General features: G+C 32.1%; 1 protein-coding gene across 10 annotated transcripts in view; it reads left to right on the forward strand.

Annotated features, from left to right (window-relative positions):
* The window catches only part of Hr3 (nuclear hormone receptor 3 ROR-beta), a 110,693-nt gene that overhangs the window by 57,740 nt on the left and 32,749 nt on the right, over nt 1-20,204 (forward strand). The gene's annotated exons all lie outside the window — the stretch shown is intronic.

A 20,204-nucleotide genomic window follows, 5' to 3' on the forward strand; every position in this document is an offset into this window, starting at 1 on the left:
AATTTGTTGGTTATAAAAAGTTGTTAAACAATGTTTCTTTTCAAACTGGTGTAAAATTAAAATGAATAATTTTAAAAGTTCGTTCTGTACTCGATTTAACTACGAAAGTAGTCTTGATCCGTGACTTCGTTCGTGTTTATGTTATGTTTTTAAGAATTTTATTTAAACAACTGCCATTTATGTTAATTTATATCTTTCTCTGGTTTCAAAACAATCTTCTGTACCTTTTTTTAAATGATCTGCAAAATATTCTTAGTATCTGCATAAGCGTAATTCAATATGGGGCATAGGCTGAACGAGAAATACGATACAATCTATAATCTAATTATTATTTAAAGCAAACAGTTATTTCTTCAATCTAAAGAACCTGGGACCCAAACAAAATATATGTAAAATACTTTTTTCATCGATAAAAAGGACACGGAAGGCTGATCACCTACTTGTCCCTAAAGAAAATCGATCAGTGAAACAGACGTATAATGCATCTGCCCCTTACCCCACTAGGGGACATGGTACTGCACTTTTCGATAACTAGATAACATTTCAAAGAAATTAACAATAAACCTATTTATTACAATCAAAAATCTTCCATATCAACACTTGTATACGAAATTGCTATGTCAAATATGATAAAAGTTTTCAAGAACTATATCGACTATAAAAAACACATTTCATAGAAGCAAACCGCTATGTACTATATGATATCTCGGTTACTATAAAACAGATAAACAATTTACGAGCGAATCGTTGCGACACATAGTGTGTCACAATTACTTAATGTTTACCCATGGAGTTTTATCTTTTATGTAGTTTAAAATGCGTCAATATTTAAGGTAGCAGGTTCGATTTTTAGAACAAGTAGTATGTTATTTTATCTAACGGTAGTTACAACTATTTTTATCAAATGTTATCACTACTGTATAGTCGTAGTATGGACATTTAAATTGTAGTTAATAAGTAGTTAATTTATTGAAAAGAGCAAAGTGTATTTATCAATGGGAATAATTTTTATTTATTTATTTATTTGTCATTATTTATTATTTATTTGTCATTTTATTTATTTGTTATTTATTTAGGATTATTAATTACTTATCACAAAAAAGGATCCATGGCAAAAAAGAGCGTCTGTGCGGAGCACATGTGACAGAAGTGAAACTTCTTTGGATAGATTCAAAGATACCAAAGTCGCTTTACTGCATAACGTGGCAGTATTGCCACGGGACCTTGAAATTTTACTCTCAACGCGCCTAAAGAAGTTTTACTTGAAAAATATGAAATAATATTGCAATAGTTACAAATTTTTAACTAATATGTAGTTTGTTTTCACTTAATTCAACGCTTCTCTACAACTAATTAGTTTAAAAACTTAGAATAAAAAACTAACACCCCGAGTTATAGTACTAAATTAGTAATTACTAGTGGGTCAATGAATGACCCATGCTACCGTCACTGTGCTAATTTATGTCAATACCAAAACTATCCAACAATACGAAAAAATTTAATTTAACAACTGAATACTGAACAAAACTAGCATACAACTAACATTGTTTAAAATAATATAAAAATCCGTCCATTATGAAATAAAAAATTGAAATGAAACGCCAAAAAAATTGAAAAGAACACAAAAAAGGCATTTGAATACAGAATCTTTCAGTTCAAACTAACAATGCATGAATTTCTTTACGAGTTAGTGAAAAATGGCCCGTTCACAGTGGAAGCGTTTCATTATGCCCATCTCTCTCTATTTACTCAAAAAATACACCACTAGAAAGAGACAAACGATTATTGTTAATACTATAATGGTTGACCTATTTTCTGCCACGTGGCTAGATTGAAAAGCTGCTGTAATTTCCTTTAAATCGTTTCGAGAGTTCTTTTATTACAACTATAATATGGGATTTATATCATTTTAATTTAATAATCGCGAAGTAACTTTTATCTCATTGAGATGATGGATTTCCTCGTATAAAGATTTAAACGACTTGTCATTAGAACTAGTGTTTAGTGCATTTACTGTTTATGACATCAAGTCAGACTATAAAACATTATAGATATTATTATTTTATGGAATAAGGAACTATTTGTGTAATTTGTTTTATAAAAACCTTTTACAATAATAAATAATATACTAGCTATGCGCCCCAGCTTCTCTTGGCTTGTCGAAGATTGGTCGTACCAACTCAGAAAGCTTCGTGGACTCATGCACAATATTTTGTTAAACCGTCACAGTATCAAATGCTTTTTACATGACATACAGACATTCATTTATATATATTTAACGGTGCAGTGGAAACCATCTAACTGTAACGATACACGTATAGCGATGAAACATACATTCGACAAATCCGCATTGTGATACAGAAACAACGATATGTATTACTAGCTGTGCCGCGCGGTTTTCGGCAATGGTTATACATCAAAATAATATTTTGATGTATAACCATTCTATACTTTATTATTATAAAGCTGAAGAGTTTGTTTGTTTGAACGCGGTAATCTCAGGAACTACTAGTCCGATTTGAAAAATTATTTTGGTGTTAGATAGCCCATTTATCGAGGAAGGCTATAGGCTATACATTATCATGCTAAGACCAACAGAAGCGGAGCAATGCGGGTGAAACCGCGGGGCCCAGCTAGTATTACTGTAAACTTTCATCCAAATCCTTCAAGTAGATTTTTCGTAAAAACACACTTTCGCATTAGTAGGTTAGGATTGATATGTGGAGGGAACACTAATTATAAGGTTATTTAAAACACTGGCTTTTTGAAAACACCGTTATTTCCTAAACACTTTGCACTAATTAGAGTACTCTAAAACAATACAACGTTAATCATTCATAATAGAAGTGAAATAGAGAAGTGGGTCGGTTATATCAGGCGCGATGTTAGATACTGAGTTAAAATGTAGCCAATGTTTTACTTTCAAACTTAATATCAAATACTCTCGAGACTTCTGTTATCCTAGTACCATTTTGAAAATATATTTTCGTAAATACATCTTTAAATATTGTGCAGTTCGTTGATTTTAATATGAAGTGCTGATTTTTACTGATTTTTAGTGCATCTAATGCCTGACTTGAAAATTAAAACTAAATTATTTAATTAAAAATGCATCCAGTTATTAGAAAATTAAAAGTTTAAATCTGATGAAATTCCAATGAATTTTAACAGCATGTGCATTTCACATCTGTTTTGATCGATTTTTTCAAAGGCAAGTAGTTACTTGATTGCTTATTTTATCATTGGATCTACACTCTTAAAACAACTTTTAAACCATTATATTAAATAAGCTTTACGTAACAATAAAAAGATAACACATAAGCTATAAAAATGCTTTCGCTCGTGGACTCCGCGGATGAAACCTCGCGGCACAGCCAATTCAAAATATTACTACATAGATATAAAAGAGAGTTTATCTGCAACTTAAAATTGATATAAGCGCCATCTACCGGTAGCAAATATACCTGTGACCTCAAACTTGAATTCCAAATAGGTCAGCATCGAGGTCATACCCTACATTTTGGGCTAGCTCTCGAATGGCCCTAATCTGACCTCTTTGACCTTGGACACAGTTCATGGGCGTTCTGAAAATTTTCATGACCTCCCGTCCCAGTTTATTTATCCAGTTATCGATATGGTATTTCCATGGGTCCTTATTTTAGTATGCTTAGGTATGCTACGTATTCTTAAAGTCAAAACATTTATTTGATGAACTTGTTTAACAAAATAAAAGAGATTTATCTGTTACTAATGGTAGACAGAGGGAATATTTAATTATATACTCAATACTACTTAAATGAGGCTAGTCATATATATAAGTACTTATAGAATAAGAAAACTTATATGGTTTGAAATTCTCATTAGGCTAAAATATGTGAAGTGGGGATTTAGTAAGAGTAGTGGAATCAATTTTACTACGATTTTCATTTTAACACTCTATTGTTTCAATTTAATAGAGGCAAATTAAATTTGAAATGGTAACAGCATAGGATTACTAGTTTATATTTTAAACTAGCGGTCCGCCTCGGCTTCGCCCGTGGTACATATTTACGTTTTCTCTACATAAAAACCATCCTCTTACTTCAAGGAATATAATAAAAAAAGAATTATCGAAATCGGTTCAGCCGTTCTCGAGTTATGCGCTTACCAACACATTTTGCGATTCATTTTTATATATAAGAGAAGATTATGTTATAAGTATCAAAGCAAAAACCTTCATATTTTAAGTATTAAATATATTTTTCTATAAACCTTACAGCATACGAAACGAAATATTATAAAAGGTTATAAAATCATTTCCTTTAAGATCGATATTATTTTTATTATTTCAATCGAATAGCTCTTTTATAAGCAACCGTCATACTTCGTTACAAAACTCTGTGCTTAGAATATTCACAACTTATTATAAACTTTTCTGAGAAAAACTTTATGATACCGTTAAATAGTATTAAAGTATTCTTCGTAGTATTTTTAATTTTAACAGTTTAGTTGTAACAAAAAATTCTATGTTAAGTATTAATTTTGATTTAGAATATCTTTCCGGTTACAGTCATTTTTATTTTATTTCAGTACATAACAAGAATATTATAAAAAAATAGTATTTTTGACGAAAAAAATTAAAACTGTCACTATCAAATCCTCATTCCTTTATATCTAAGTTTTCAACCAATCATCGCGCCAGGATCCACAAAATGGCCGAGCGTCGTGAAATGTTTAACAACAAGTCAAACGACAACGTAACTAGACAGTTACATAGCCAGACATTACTTGATATCACCGATTACGCAATACACCCGCTACATGAATCGTAAACGCGATTATTACGATCTATAACTAGTTGGAACACGCTGCTTCGCTCGCTGTGTCTAAAACTTACATTATATAGTACTAGCGGTCCGCCCCGGCTTCGCCAATGGTACATATTTCGCAATAAAAGGTAGCCTATGTTCTTTCTCGGGGTCTAAAGATTGTCTGTGCCAAATTTCATCAAAATCGGTCCAGTAGTTTATGCGTGAAAACCATACATACACACAAACCTTTCTTCTTTATAATATTAGTATAGATATAGACTAGCTGCGCTCCGCGGTTTCACCCGCAAGGCTCAGCTCCTGTTGGTCTTAGCGTGATTATAAGCCTATAGAATTCCTTGAGGCTATCTAACACCGAAAGAAATTTTCAAATCGGACCAGTAGTTCCCGAGATTAGCGCGTTAAAAAAAAAACAAACACACTCTTCAGCTTTATAATATTAGTATAGAAAACTTTACATTCTATTTGTTACAAAGGCAACATCAAAATTCGCTGCGTAGTTTTAAAGATCTACGCATACATAGGAATTGCAGGAATCGACCTTGTTATATACTAATTAGTAATTACTATGTAGTGATTAACAATTACCGATAGGAGTTCGGCCCGTCGCCACATAATTTTTGAGCCATTGATCATTTTAAGGTATTTTATTGTGTATTTATGTTACGGCTAAAGGTAGGTGAGAACATAAACTTAAGATTAGCCGGCTAAACTTAGGTTTATTTTCGACGAGGTGTTAATGTTAGTTTGTTCTATCTTTAGCCGGCTAAACTTAAGTGTAACCGCAGGCCCGTGGCTAAAAATGTCGGGGTGGGTAGATTTGGTTACTATAATACATGCAAGGAACAGGGCGAGTGTTTTCTGGCACTTCGCCGGCTGCTGCCGCAGCACGCTCGCTGCGCTCGCTCGGCTCGTGCGGGTCTTAAGAGTTCTAACCTAACCTAACCTAGCCACCAGCTTTCTGCCCTGAGTCGGGGTGGGTAGATTTGGTTACTATAATACATGTAAGGAACAGGGCGAGTGTTTTCTGGCACTGTGCGGGCCCCTCAAGCCCTCCACCGGCCCGGCGCTAACCAAATCTACCCACCCCGACATTTTTAGCCACGGGCCTGCGGTTACACTTAAGTTTAGCCGGCTAAAGATAGAACAAACTAACATTAACACCTCGTCGAAAATAAACCTAAGTTTAGCCGGCTAATCTTAAGTTTATGTTCTCACCTACCTTTAGCCGTGACATTTATATAATATCTGACACTCTCCCACTGTTCGCAAAATAAAATTAAGGTGCACATTATATTTTTTCTCTACCTATGCTACATAAACACACTTTCATATTTATATGTATCATTTAATACTGAATCATTGCATCTGTACAGTCACGTGGTCTCCTCTGAAAATCAGTGCAGCAATACATTTTAAATAATGGTTGCTGCTTTGCTGACGGGGAGTCCTTTTTGCCTCCATTACTATCTTTTTTTTTCTGTTTTGTGTATTAATTACTAAGAGTTACATGGTGGCAAATAAAACGATTTCTATTTCTATAACTAGATGCAGCCCGTGGCTTCGCGTGGTAATCTAGACTATAATATATCTCTGTACTAAACATATAAATCCGAATAGCTCTTTTTGCGTAAAAGAGTAACAAATACATTCTTACGAACCTTCGCATCCTATCCTATCGTACTAATATTATAAATGCGAAAGTTTGTGAGGATGTGTATGTGTTTGTTACTCTTTCACGCAAATACTACTGAACCGATTACAATGAAATTTAGCGAACATATAGAGGGTAACTTGGATTAACACATAGGATATGTTTTATCCCGGAAATCCCTCGGGAACGAGAACTATGCGGGTTTTTCTATGAAAACGCGGGCGAAGCCGCGGGCGGAAAGCTAGTCTATAATATTAGTAGTAAAATAGACCGTTGACCAAAATATTATTCTATCAAAACATCACTAGGAATATAAAAATAGTATCTAGTCTCAGACCTAACGAATATCTCTACAATATAAAAATGAATCGCAAAATGTGTTGGTAAGCGCATAACTCGAGAACGGGTGGACCGATTTCGATAATTCTTTTTTTATTATATTCCTGGAAGTACCAGGATGGTTCTTATGTAGAGAAAACATAAATAGGTACCACGGGCGAAGCCGGGGCGGACCGCTAATACATAATAAATTTCATAAAAAATCCGTCAAGCCCATAGGAATTTGCAAATACTAAGTTGACACTAGATAAAAGCAAAAATAAAATATAGATAGGAGGTACCTACTATGTATAATGCTTTCTTATATATAATGTAGTTTTCTGCTACTAAAATAATATTTGAAATCGGTCCTGTAGTTTTTGAAAAAACTGTTTGAAAAAACTAACGTAAAATAGGGCTTCATGCCTACAATGGGGTCAGGTACTTCAGTTTTTTTAACAAATGGTCAACAATTTTCAAAGATTTCTGTATTTATACATAATATTATAGCTCGTATATAGTAAATTCATTTATGATATATCGTAATTCGCAAACATATTCAATCCTTTCAACTATTGTTGATAAATAAAAGATCTATTTATTTAAATTAATAAAAGAACGCGAGGGGTCCTTAAGAACCCCTCGGCCTTGAATAGGGCATTTGAGGCCAGTCTAATATAGAACCAATCTTAACACGGTCAATGTGTCACTATGACTATCTAAACATATGAGTCGTAATTTGCCTGTGAAATATATAAATCTACATATAAATGAAAATAAAACACATAATTTAGAAAATAGGAAAGTAAATCAAGCTACAGTTTATATTTTACAAGCATATTTCACATAATTATAATAAATTATCGACTTATGAGAGCTTTCGGAACCGTCAAATGTGGTGATGCGCCATCTAGCGTCGACTAGCGGAACCGGGCAGCGGTAAGCTCCGCGCAAGAATTCCAAGAATTCAAACAAAGCGCGCATGCCGGGGGAATTAATGAACTCGGATGGTGTCCCTCACCTGCTTCCCCGCTTCCGCAATTCGCCGGCAGATGGCGCTAAAATTAATTCGCTCAGTAGGACAGTGACCTGAGCATTATGTCAGACGATCAGACCTAATAATAGTACATGATGTATCTACAGTACATTGACTTATTTATTTTTCCGTGTTGAAATAAAACTTTATCGTCGTTTTATTGTGTGTTTAATGTTTAAAATTTGTACTTAGAACACTTAATTACGTAATACACTTCAATTATAGATATTTGCGGTTATTTAAAAATAGAAATATGAATATTATTTATTTATCAATTGATTTGTTATTTATAACGAAAACCACCATTTAATTATTATTAACATTACAATACACAACATTAATGTATGACATAATATTACATAGTAACATAATATATCATTCTAGACGTGTTTTAATCTAAATATATAGTTATACGTATAAAATAAATAATTTTATATGTACATATACATCTGTAAATAATAATCTAAACCTATATAATCTTTTATTTTCACAATATGACTATAGACTTTGAGCAAAAATACTTACAAAAGAGAATAACAATAGGCCTAGGTAATTTAGGCGTCTAGACTCTCGTCCTAAACTAGATAATAAAATGTGGCCCTAAAATATGTCCGTGGTCTGATAGAATAATAGTAAATAATCGAATCTTTTGTTTTAGTTATTTCTTGTTCTTTTGATTTATTTTCAATGCAATATTAAGAATAAGTTCTAATAGAAAAGAGAGAATATTATATGTATAGTGTGTTCTTCACTACATAGTATAAAACAAAGTCGCTTTCTCTGTCCCTATGTCCCTTTGTATGCTTAAATCTTTAAAAATACGAAACGGATTTTGATGCGGTTTTTTTAATAGATAGAGTGATTCAAGAGGAAGGTTTTAGTATATAATTTATTAGGTTTTAGACAAAGCGGGCGAAGCCGCGGGCGGTAAGCTAGTTTATTATAATGACTGATACATGAATGATGAATACATTTTTGAAATCGGTTAAATATAGAAGTTTTTAATTTAATGTGGAGTTCCAGATGAAAACTAAAAGGTAATTTTAAAATAATATATTATATCGGTTAAAATAAATAAACCGCTTTTTTAATTTTTAATATAATAATAAGTACAGTATGTTTTAGTTTTAACACATTTCCATTTTCAAATTCCATTACAATTTTTCGTAAATTAACGAGGCATATTTTTGGCACACAGTAATTGTGTGGTTTTAATATAACATCAGAATTGTTAAATTTTAATGATATTTTCTTGTAAACGAAGAGGTTTATAAAATAATTAAATGTAGGTAAATAGCGTAAACTAAAAAAAAATCATGATTCTTAAGTTGGTGGGTACATAATACATATATAAAATCACTTCGGAAACAAAAAATAAGGAAGTTTGTAATTAAACCAAGTATTTATTTATTGCTGAGCAAAGTCAGGTTGAATGACTAGTATTACACACATTGTTAAAACAATGAATCAATTTAAATTTAAATATAATTTCAATCAATCATTGATATATCAATTTAAAATATCATTAGAGTTAAATTTGCATAGAAAAATATCTTGATTTCTAATCGCATGGATCTATCGATCATTGTATGACAAATCGTTGTTTGTAATTGATCTTGGATTAATTTTGAAATGAGTTGACTGACTTTGAAAAAGTGACATATGCGTATATATTATTAATTATAATCTATATACTTAATACATATTATAAAGCTAAAGAGTTTGTTTGTTTGAACGCGGTAATCGCAGGAACTACTGGTCCGATTTGAAAAATTCTTTCGGTGTTTATAGATAGCCCATTTATCGAGGAAGACTATAGGCTATATATCATCACGCTAAGACCAACAGGAGTGGAGCAATGCGGGTAAAACCGCGGGACACAGTTACAATAATAATGATGCATTTTTAATACAAGAAATGTATTTTTTCTGAAAATTATCGTATCGTAGTTTATTATTAAATTATTCTAATTATTGTATTATTCCATTTAGGTATAGAAATGAAATATTAAAGCTATAAAGTTCATTTCTTAAATATCTAATTATAGAGTATTTTTTTAATATATTTGTCTATTCCACTTAGGTATTGAAAATTGAAATGTTATATAAAAAATAATATAAAATTTATTCGTTATAATAGTATTGTTTGTTTAACTAAAACGATTACTCATAAGTCATAATGGTCACGCAAACATACCTCATGGGCGTAACTAGTATAAATTTACATGAACATGTAACATTTAATCCAACAATGATTAAAACACGATTTAACTCATTTGAATACAAAAGAAAGTATTCAATTACAGAGACAACAATTAAGTATTGAATTCGATAAAATTACAATACGAAAATGTATCGGCTGTAAGTGCGGTTAAGATTTCTGGGGTCAATACTCTGAGTTTGGCAACCGCTGAACTTTGGTACGGTCCACTTGATAATAGATGGCGCTGATTTAAAAAAAATGTTTAAAAATATAAGGAACCTTTTTGGTATAATATGATAAAAAATGAAATGTTACGTATACTAGTAGTAATGTTTATCATTAAATAGTACTTACGTTTATTAGCACAAACAAATTAGTTAAGTATTTACAATAAAGATAATATTAAAAATAAACAAGCGTGGTCTTTGACCGTAGTAATGACCTTTTGGTGTTTCTATTTAATACGAGATGGCGGTAATTTTATATCTATTTTTGAGATAATAAATAATAAGTATTATAAATTAGTTAATATCTACTACATATCTTGAATACGTATTGAAACAAAAAATATTTTAAGTACCATTTTCGTCTAATAATAGTATTTCATTTGTTTAAATATTCGTTATTTTGTCCCATTTTAAAGTACTTAAAAAATATAACTCACTTAATAAGATGTATTTCCATGCTTTTTGTATAAAATTTAAACTTTTAAAAATTAGTTCAATGCTACCAACCAATAGATGGCGCTATCAAAAAAGGTTCATGTCTAAGTACCACACAGATCGTTGCTCCTTCCCTCGGTTATTGGTCTCAGATGATTATCAAGTGTTTTGACACAAAAAACGTAAACCGAAAGTGTCAGGTCTAATTTTTCGTTATAAGACGCATTAGCCCTGACTCACACATCCTTGTGTCGAGATGAATTGATTTTTACTGGTATTTTATGTTCTTAAGGGCTGATTTTTCAATCCTTGGTTAAAACTTATTCGTCGTATAATGTATAAAACTACCATTTTAAAAACGTATTCTAATTGCCCGTATTTGACAGTTTACGTGACATTTTAATATTATCGTGTAATACTTTATTGGACGGATAAGTTTTATCCAAGCATTGAAAAATCGGCCATAAATTGTATATAATTAGATGAATAAAAATTGAATATTTTGGGATAATTTTAATTACGTTGTATGATTTTTTTACTTATCTTGATTTTGGGAGAGGGAAAAACAAAATTCGTATTTCGTAATTTTTGAAGACGTTACGTCATTTTTATTCCTAATTCGTTTTTAATAATTATGACTTTTTACGTTTTTTTTATATAAATACTAGCGGTCCGCCCCGGCTTCGCCCGTGGAACATATGAAAAATAGATGTTGGCCGATTCTCAGACTTACCCGATATGCACAGAAAATTTCATGAGAATCGGTCCACCCGTTTCGGAGGAGTATGCAGACTAACATTGTGACACGAGAATTTTATATATAAGATGAATAAATCTAATCTATATACATTTTTATGACGCTATTGACGCGATTGATATATAAATGAAACATTATTACGTATTTAATACTTTTAATAAGCGTGGAAATTACTATATCTTACATATTTCAAAAGATTTTCCTCAAAAAATTAAATGAATTCAGCGTGACTTCATTGATGTATTGAAAATATTAATAAATTTTCTATATATTATTTATTACAAATATTTTCTCACTTAATAGGTTCATTAAATATTAGTATTTGATACCAATACTAAATAAAATTGATTGAACGTTAGTCACAGTTCGTTGACCTTTAATTATTGTGAAACACAATTATTACACAGAATTTTGTTTAAGGAAAAATTTGTTTGTCATCATTTTGTTCAATCATACCACCTTGCTTTTTGTATCGATAAATCAGCTATTATATTTAAAATATATCTATACTAATATTATAAAGCTGAAGAGTTTGATTGTTTGAACGCGCTAATATCAGGAACTTTTGGTCCGATTTGAAAAATTCTTTCAGTGTTAGATAGCCCATTTATCGAGGAAGGCTATATGCTATATATTATCTCGCAAAGACCGACAGGAGCGGAGCAATGCGAGTGAAACCGCACGGCACAGCTAGTAATATTATAAAGCTGAAAAGTTTGTTTGTTTAAACCGGCTAATCTCAGGAAGTACTTGTCCGATTTGAAAAATTCTTTCGGTGTTAGATAGCCCATTCATCGAGGAAGGCTATATGCTATATATCATCTCGCAAACCGACAGGAGCGGAGCACTGCGGGTAAAACCGCGGAGCACAGCTAGTGTTTGATATAAATGTAATGTAATGTTGCCATGCGTCTTTTATTTTACAAAATATCAACCTACTTGTATGTGAATAGCTCACAAATGAAGAAGAAGTATTTAAAATGAATTCAACATTGTAAATAGAAGCTGATTTTCTTTCAGAACCGTAAATAATTTGTTCGCATTTGCGTAAAATATTTTTTATCTATACTAATATTATAAAGAGGAAAGGTTTGTAATTATGTATGTATGTATGGTTTTCAAGCATAAACTACGGGACTGATTTCAAAAATTATTTCACCATTAGAAAGCTGCATCTTCACTGAGCAACATAGGCTAGGTTTTATCCAGGAAATCCCAAGGGAACGGGAACTATGCGGGTTTTTCTTTGAAAACGCGGGCGAGGCCGCAGTCGGAAAGCTAGTAGTAAAATAATTCCCTATTTGGTTTTTGGGTTTCTGTTTGTATTAAAATCGGTCAAGCAATTTGGGAATACGGAAGTATAATGAAATTTTTATGTAAAATAAGGATAAATCTGTTTGTTAATAACAAATTATATTTGTTTTTTGTTTCGTTTTTTGTATAAATTTGAATCTGCAATATATTATGAACTAGCGGTGCGCCGAGGCTTCGCCCGTGGTACATATTTGGCAATAAAAGGTAGCCTATGTTCTTTCTCAGGGTCTAAAGATTGTCTGTGCCAAATTTCATCAAAATCGGTAGAGAGGTTTAAGCGGGAAAGCGTAACAGACAGACAGATAGACAGACAGAGTTACTTTCGCATTTATAAGATTACTAGGGATCAATGAGGCATCTATTCATATCTTTGCATATGTTTTAAGTTGAATTTATGAACATTATTAATTGATGTATTATTATAATTACTACATATTTGGACGTGCAAAACATTACTGTCATTTTCGGTGTCAGTCCATGAATAGACAATGAAAAATACTTTGCGTTATCTATGAATTGCTTTACGTCACGTGGTAATCTGTCTCGCTTGCACGCACAAAAAATGCGATAATTGCCTCTCACTCTTACTATAAATAAAACGCCGGCCGGCAGCCGGTTCAATGACCTCCGAAATTTCTTGAGGTCAACGAACGACCGCGTAAGTTCATTGTACGAGTCGATTCATGTTTGACGGATATTCCTCTAGTTTTCTTATACATTTAATGTAGGGAAAAACATATTTTTTGGAAATTTTTTAGTTGTACAATAACATGAAATCTGTGAAATACACATATTTCAAGGAATTCGCAGAATTTTGTTGTTATTTCAAGAAATAACTATAATAATCGTGCTGTAGAGTTCCCATCAAACTAACTTCGAAATTTATTTTCCTTTTAAAACTATATTTTATAATAACATTAAGTAAGAAAGAAATAACTTTTCTTTCTTTCTTTCTTTCTTTCTATAACATTAAGTAAACCCTTATTATTAAAACACAAATAAATAATCACGCAAAATATCCATCAACTAAATTATACAAATTCATTACAATTATATGTATACTAGAGGTCTGCCCCGGCTTCGCCCGTGGTACATATTTCGCAATAAAAGGTAGCGGTATGTCCTTTCTCGGGTATCAAAATATCTCCATACCAAATTTCATGCAAATTGGTTCAGTAGTTTAGTCGTGATTGAGTAACAGACAGACAGAGTTACTTTCGCATTTATAATATATATATTAGTATTATATTATGTACATAATATTAAAGCTATACAGTGTTGTAATATAGTTTTTACATTTTCCAGTAAAAACCTTTAGCAAAAATACTACGAAATTACAATAAATAAGACACTTAATAAAATATTTAAAACAGAAGTTTCCAAAAACTTTAACAAAAATACTACGAAATTCGAATAAAAAAAGCCAATTAATATAATACATTAATACGAAGAAGGCTCTATCGATAGAGATAATATTGAACAAATTCAAAAGTAAAGTAACTCATAGGATTTTATTTAAGGAATTAATTGTTTCTATAAATAATAAGTTGGTATTAATTATCCATACTAATATTATAAATGCGAAAGTAACTCTGTCTGTCTGTCTGTTACTCAATCACGCCTAAACTACTGAACCAATTTGCATGAAATTTGGTACGGAGATATTTTGATACCCGAGAAAGGACATAGGATAGGTTTTATCCCGGAAATCCTACGGGAACGGGTTTTTCTTTGAAAACGCGGGCGAAGCCGCGGGCGGAAAGCTAGTATGACATAAATTTTAATTTAAACATATGTCATGTAACTTTTAATTTATAGCAAGTGGAAAAGCTGTATAAAATTAATGTAAAAAAATAATATTTATTTTACTTCTGAATGGTTATAGTTAATCTCTATCCTATAATATATCCTTCCCTTTGCTTCATTTCATTAAAACAATATAAATTTGCCCATATTTTTTCTCCTATTGCATCTATTTCTGAAACAAATTTTATCAATAACTAGCGGTCCGCCCCGGCTTCGCCCGTGGTACATAATATTTACTTTTTCTCTACATAGGAACCATCCTCGTACTTCAAGGAATATAATAAAAAAAGAATTATCGAAATCGGTTCAGCCGTTCTCGAGTTATGCGCTTACCAACACATTTTGCGATTCATTTTTATATATAAGAATAATTAATCACCAATTTAGATATGAAATTCCAATACAATATTATACATTGTTAAAAGTAGCCAAAACCGCGAGTTCAAACTAGCCAAAATTCCCTTTCAAAGGTGAGTGACACATCAGCGAAGTCTCGTAACTAGGGTGAACAGTGAACATAATATTTGACGAATCATCAAGTTCATTCAACTATATTGGTGAACATTTTTACAAGTTTTGTGTATTGAAAAATAATTATCATGGTCACTTCTGTATCTTATCAAAAAATAGTTAGTATAAGATATTATCAGACTTTACATTACACAAAATATCAAGCCATTCCGGGGGTTGTTACAGACATACAAAAAATAAAAATCCTTACTTAGGATACTATATTAAATTATGATACAATTATTATTCCAATCATAAACTATCAACGTATTAAAACATAGCCAAATCGTTCTACTAATCTATACAAATATTATAAAGAGGAAAGGTTTGATTTTTTGTTTGTTTGTTTGTATGAATTGAATAGGCTCCGAAACTACTTGGCAGATTTGAAAAATTCTTTCACTGTTGGAAAGCTACATCATTTCTGAGTGACATAGGCTAGGTTTTATCCCGGAAATCCCACGGGAACGGGAACTATGCGGGTTTTTTTTAGAAAACGCGGGCGAAGCCGCGGGCGGAAAGCTAGTTTTTGATATATCTATTAACAACTAACATCTATATTTTATCCCAAACCTACATACCATAGATAATTATAGTAGTTATTGAATATAGGATTATATAAATACTACTAGGAACCCGCGGCTTTGCCTGGAAACATGTATATGCAAACAAAGTATATGCTTTAATCTATCTCTATACCAAATTTCATATAGGATCCTGTTTCTGAGTGACAGATGAACGAACATCCACACAAACTTTCCCATATATATCTATATGATATTTTAAATAAAATACAGTACTTGTAAGAATATTTAAAATTGCATTATAGTTGTTCACAGCTCAGTATATACTGGTCAATTTTTATTTTGGCGCAGTCAACTCGCTTGCGGTCGGTGAACCCATGCGTTGTAATTTTTGAACGAACGAATTTATGAATCGAGATATATTTATAGGAAATAATTGTATTTTTAGATAATTAAATATAGTTTGGGTTCATTCGTAAATAATATTAATTATTACATTAAGGGCTAATTTTTTAATCCTTGGATAAAACTTATTCGTCGAATAATGTATAACATTTTAAAAACGTATTCTAATTGCCCGTATTTGACAGTTTACGTGACATTTTAATATTATAGTGTAATACTTTATTGGACGGATAAGTTTTATCCAAGCATTGAAAAATCGGCCCTTACATAAAATACGGATCGAAAAGAAAGTAAATCTAATTTGGAGCGAACTAAGTTCTTGAAATATTATAGTACGTTAATTTCTTCCTTTATTACAAAGCTGTATCTTAAAATAACAACACTTTTAAGATTATATAACTATTTCAAAGATGATAATAATAATATATAAGCTACTAGATTTCCGCCCGCGGCTTCGCCCGCGTTTTCAAAGAAAAACTCGCATAGTTCCCGTTCCCGTGTGATTTCCGGGATAAAACCTATCCTATGTGTTAATCCAAGTTACCCTCTATATGTGTGCTAAATTTCATTGTAATCGGTTCAGTAGTTTTTACGTGAAAGAGAAACAACCATCTATACAAACTTTCGCCTTTATAATAGTACTAGCGGTCCGCCCCGGCTTCTGTCCGGCCTATATATATCCTTTCTCGGGTATCAAAATATCTCTATACCAAATTTCATGGAAATTGGTTCAGTAGTTAAGGCGTGATTGAGTAACAGACAGACAGACAGAGTTACTTTCGCATTTATAATATTAGTATGGATATTATATTTCTGGGGCATCCTAGGTATTAAAAAAAGTAAAAATTTCAAAGTATATTCACATATTTATTTACCCTTGATGTTGTTTGCTTTATAAATTTGATACTAGCCAATACACGTAACCTCGTCTGCTATCAAAATAACATATTTTTGTAACATCTTCCTTGCTGCTCCGCTTCTATTGGTTTTAGCATGATGTTGTATAGCCCATAAATGGACTATACCAACATAAAAATAATTTTTTATTCGAATTGTTAGCGTCTAAAATAAGCTCGTTGACGTTTGTTTCAACATGTCATCTTTACAGTTGTATGTATGCTTAAAACTACGCACCCTATTTTGTTACCATTTTTTATAAATATATTAAAGAGGAAGGAATGTATACATACTAGCTTTCTGCCCGCAGCTTCACCTGATTTGTCTAAAAACTAATAAATTATAATATACTAAAACCTTCCTCTTGAATCACTCTATATGTATAAAAAACCGCATCAAAGGTTTCAGCACACATAGGGACAAAGAAAGCGACTTTGTTTTATACTATGTTGGCATGCACATGCAAAGCCGGGGCGTATCGATAGTGATAAATTACAAGTCTAGTACCAAAAAAACACGTATCAACCAAACGTTGTCGAATGCGGTCGTTGACTGGTCGACGACCGGAGTACTGACCTATAGAAGATACGTCATGCGAATTTAACGGGTGTAAATCGCGATTTTTTTGTGTGTAAGGTATGGGGAATGTGTGCAGAAATGGGTGGTGAGATGTGGATGGATTTTGGTGTAGGGATAGATTATAAGTCTGCAGAGAATAGGTTTTTTTGCCTGGGTTCAAGTGAAATCACGGGATAGGATCTGCTTGGAATTTTTCTTTAAATATCTATAAAATTAGCATTTTTTTCATAAAGTTTGAGGAAATGGTCACAATTTTAAATGTATAACAATTAAATTCTACTTATATTGCATCATGCATACGAAAGTTTTATATCTATGTTTGCAATCACTTTAAAACTGCTAATTTGATCTTGAAGGGTTTTATTTTCGATTGTATATATAATATGTATGAACATACTCGTTTTCCATATGTATGTTTATCTTTATTTATTTCTGTATGTGTGTCTATTTTCTGTATGTCAGTTGATTTTTATACACTTCTTTGGCACTGTTCCCTTAATTTACAATCTCATACAGTTTAAAAGTTTCCATACTAATTTACTTGAATGACGTCACTTACCATATACACTCATGATCTCAGTAATATGGTCGATGAACTATTACCAAAATATTGTGAATATTTCAGTCTCGGCCTTGAGTGAGCTGTCACGCGTGACGTCACGTCAGCGTGACATGTCCAGACTAGTTAGGAGTACAGATTATAAATGTTTATTACCTACATCTAATATCTAATATCTAATATCTAATCTTAATCTTCTTAATACTATTATAAAGGCGAAAGTTTGTAAGGATGTATGGATGTATGGATGTTTGTTACTCTTTCACGTAAAAACTACTGAACCGATTACAATGAAATTTAGCACACATATAGAGGGTAACTTGGATTAACACATAGGATAGTAATCCGGAAATCCCACGGGAACGGGAACTATGCGGGTTTTCCTTTGCAAACGCGGGCGAAGCCGCGGGCGGAAATCTAGTAATTTTATAAAAGCGTTTAGTGACCCTTTGCTAAGATATTAAACTTATTAAATCCTACTTACCTATCTTATTATCACATACTAGCTGTGCCCTGCAGTTTTACCCGCATTGCTCCACTCCTGTTGGTCTTAGCATGATAATAGCCTCCCTCGATAAATGGACTATCTAACAGTGATATAATTTTTCTGATCGGTCCAATTGTTCCTGAGATCTATAATTATTGCCTGACAGACATTAATTCATTTCGCCACAAGTACATTATATCTATCAGATATCTAAATCAAATTCGATACATTCGTTTAGGGAACAAAATTCACAGAGTTACACACACAATATTTTCTATATAATACAGATTAATTACACACAATATACACAATAATAATCCCTACTCAATAAATAAATCAAATTCAAATATTTTCCGTATATTTACTCATAGATACCCGGAACAATAGAAAAAGGAAGTAAAATTCATTGCTCCCGTCACAAAATCGCTTCAAATATTTGCAAAGGTCAAAATTCGACCTCAAGGTCATTCCCTTCTGGGGGTTGACGAATTGTATGAAACATCCTGAATGAATAAGGGTTCCGTCATCCGTGTATTTAAATGTAGAATAAGTTGTTTGTTTGAAGTTAATCTTAGTAAGATAGAGGAAGTATTTTTGTGTAGGATATTGAATTTATCAATGAAGGCTCTATCGAATCTAAACGATTTTGAAAATTAAAAAAGACGGGTTGCACTCCGGGAGTGCCGGCAGAAGTGAAAACTTGATTATTAGCATGTTTGATATTTTGGAATGGTATCCGTCTTACGCTTTTTCGATCAGGTCACGTGTCCTGACGCGAGTTTAAGATTTTATACCCATTACAGAAAAAGTGCTCAACGCCGCTAAAGAAGTTTTCACAGGTAAGTTAAAGGTGTAAAGAACGAAGAATGAAGTTTTTGCAAAAGTTAATTTGATATTGTAATTTGTAACGAACATATTTCCCTATAGAGTTTGGTAGATACGCTAAGTTTTTAAGTGTATGCATAAACATATTTACAAATTTTCCTAACTACTATTTCCTTGTTTAAGCTGCACAATTTTCAAATTTTACTTACGGTATAGTATTTGATATGCCATCATCTTTAAAAACACCATCAATATGTTTTTTTATAAAACCTCCTTCAACCAACCTCCTTGGCTGGAAAAAAACACACCTACATGTAAAACAATTAGTCACCTGCGCGCATTGCGCATGTAGTGTGCTGTGCGCCTGTGTGCGTGCGTTCAGCGAACCCGCTACAGTGGGGCAGCCGTTGACCCACCACGTGGGCTTCGCGCGCTTATCGCTTCCCGGTGCCATTTTCGTTTCATAACTCCCGCGCTTTTGCGTTTACTTTTTTCTTTTTTTTTTCTTTTCGGAGCGCGGGAGTTCGCTTTGGCGGGTTTTTTGTTTTTTCTTTTTGGAATAGCGCGTCAAGTTTGACGTTTATGGATGAATTTTTTTTTTTAGTTGGTGGTTAGGGTTGGGAACTTGTAAGACTTTGTTTATGCTTAAATTTTGTATATTTTTTATGGATATTGGTTTACAATATTTTCAGTAAGTAATACTTATTATGTAGATGATAAATATTCTGAAGATTTTTAAAAACATGAAAAAGCAAGGCCAAATACATTTTAGCTAATTAGATCTTTTTAGCTATTTGTCAAAAAATAAATTCTACACTTACACATACATTTATATCGTATTTTTTTTTATTTAATTTCATT

The sequence above is a fragment of the Colias eurytheme genome, chromosome 28, assembly GCF_061535395.1.
Source record: "Colias eurytheme isolate Ceu_HAF_F1 chromosome 28, ilColEury1 Martin Lab GWU primary, whole genome shotgun sequence".
Taxonomy (NCBI): Eukaryota; Metazoa; Arthropoda; class Insecta; order Lepidoptera; family Pieridae; genus Colias; species Colias eurytheme.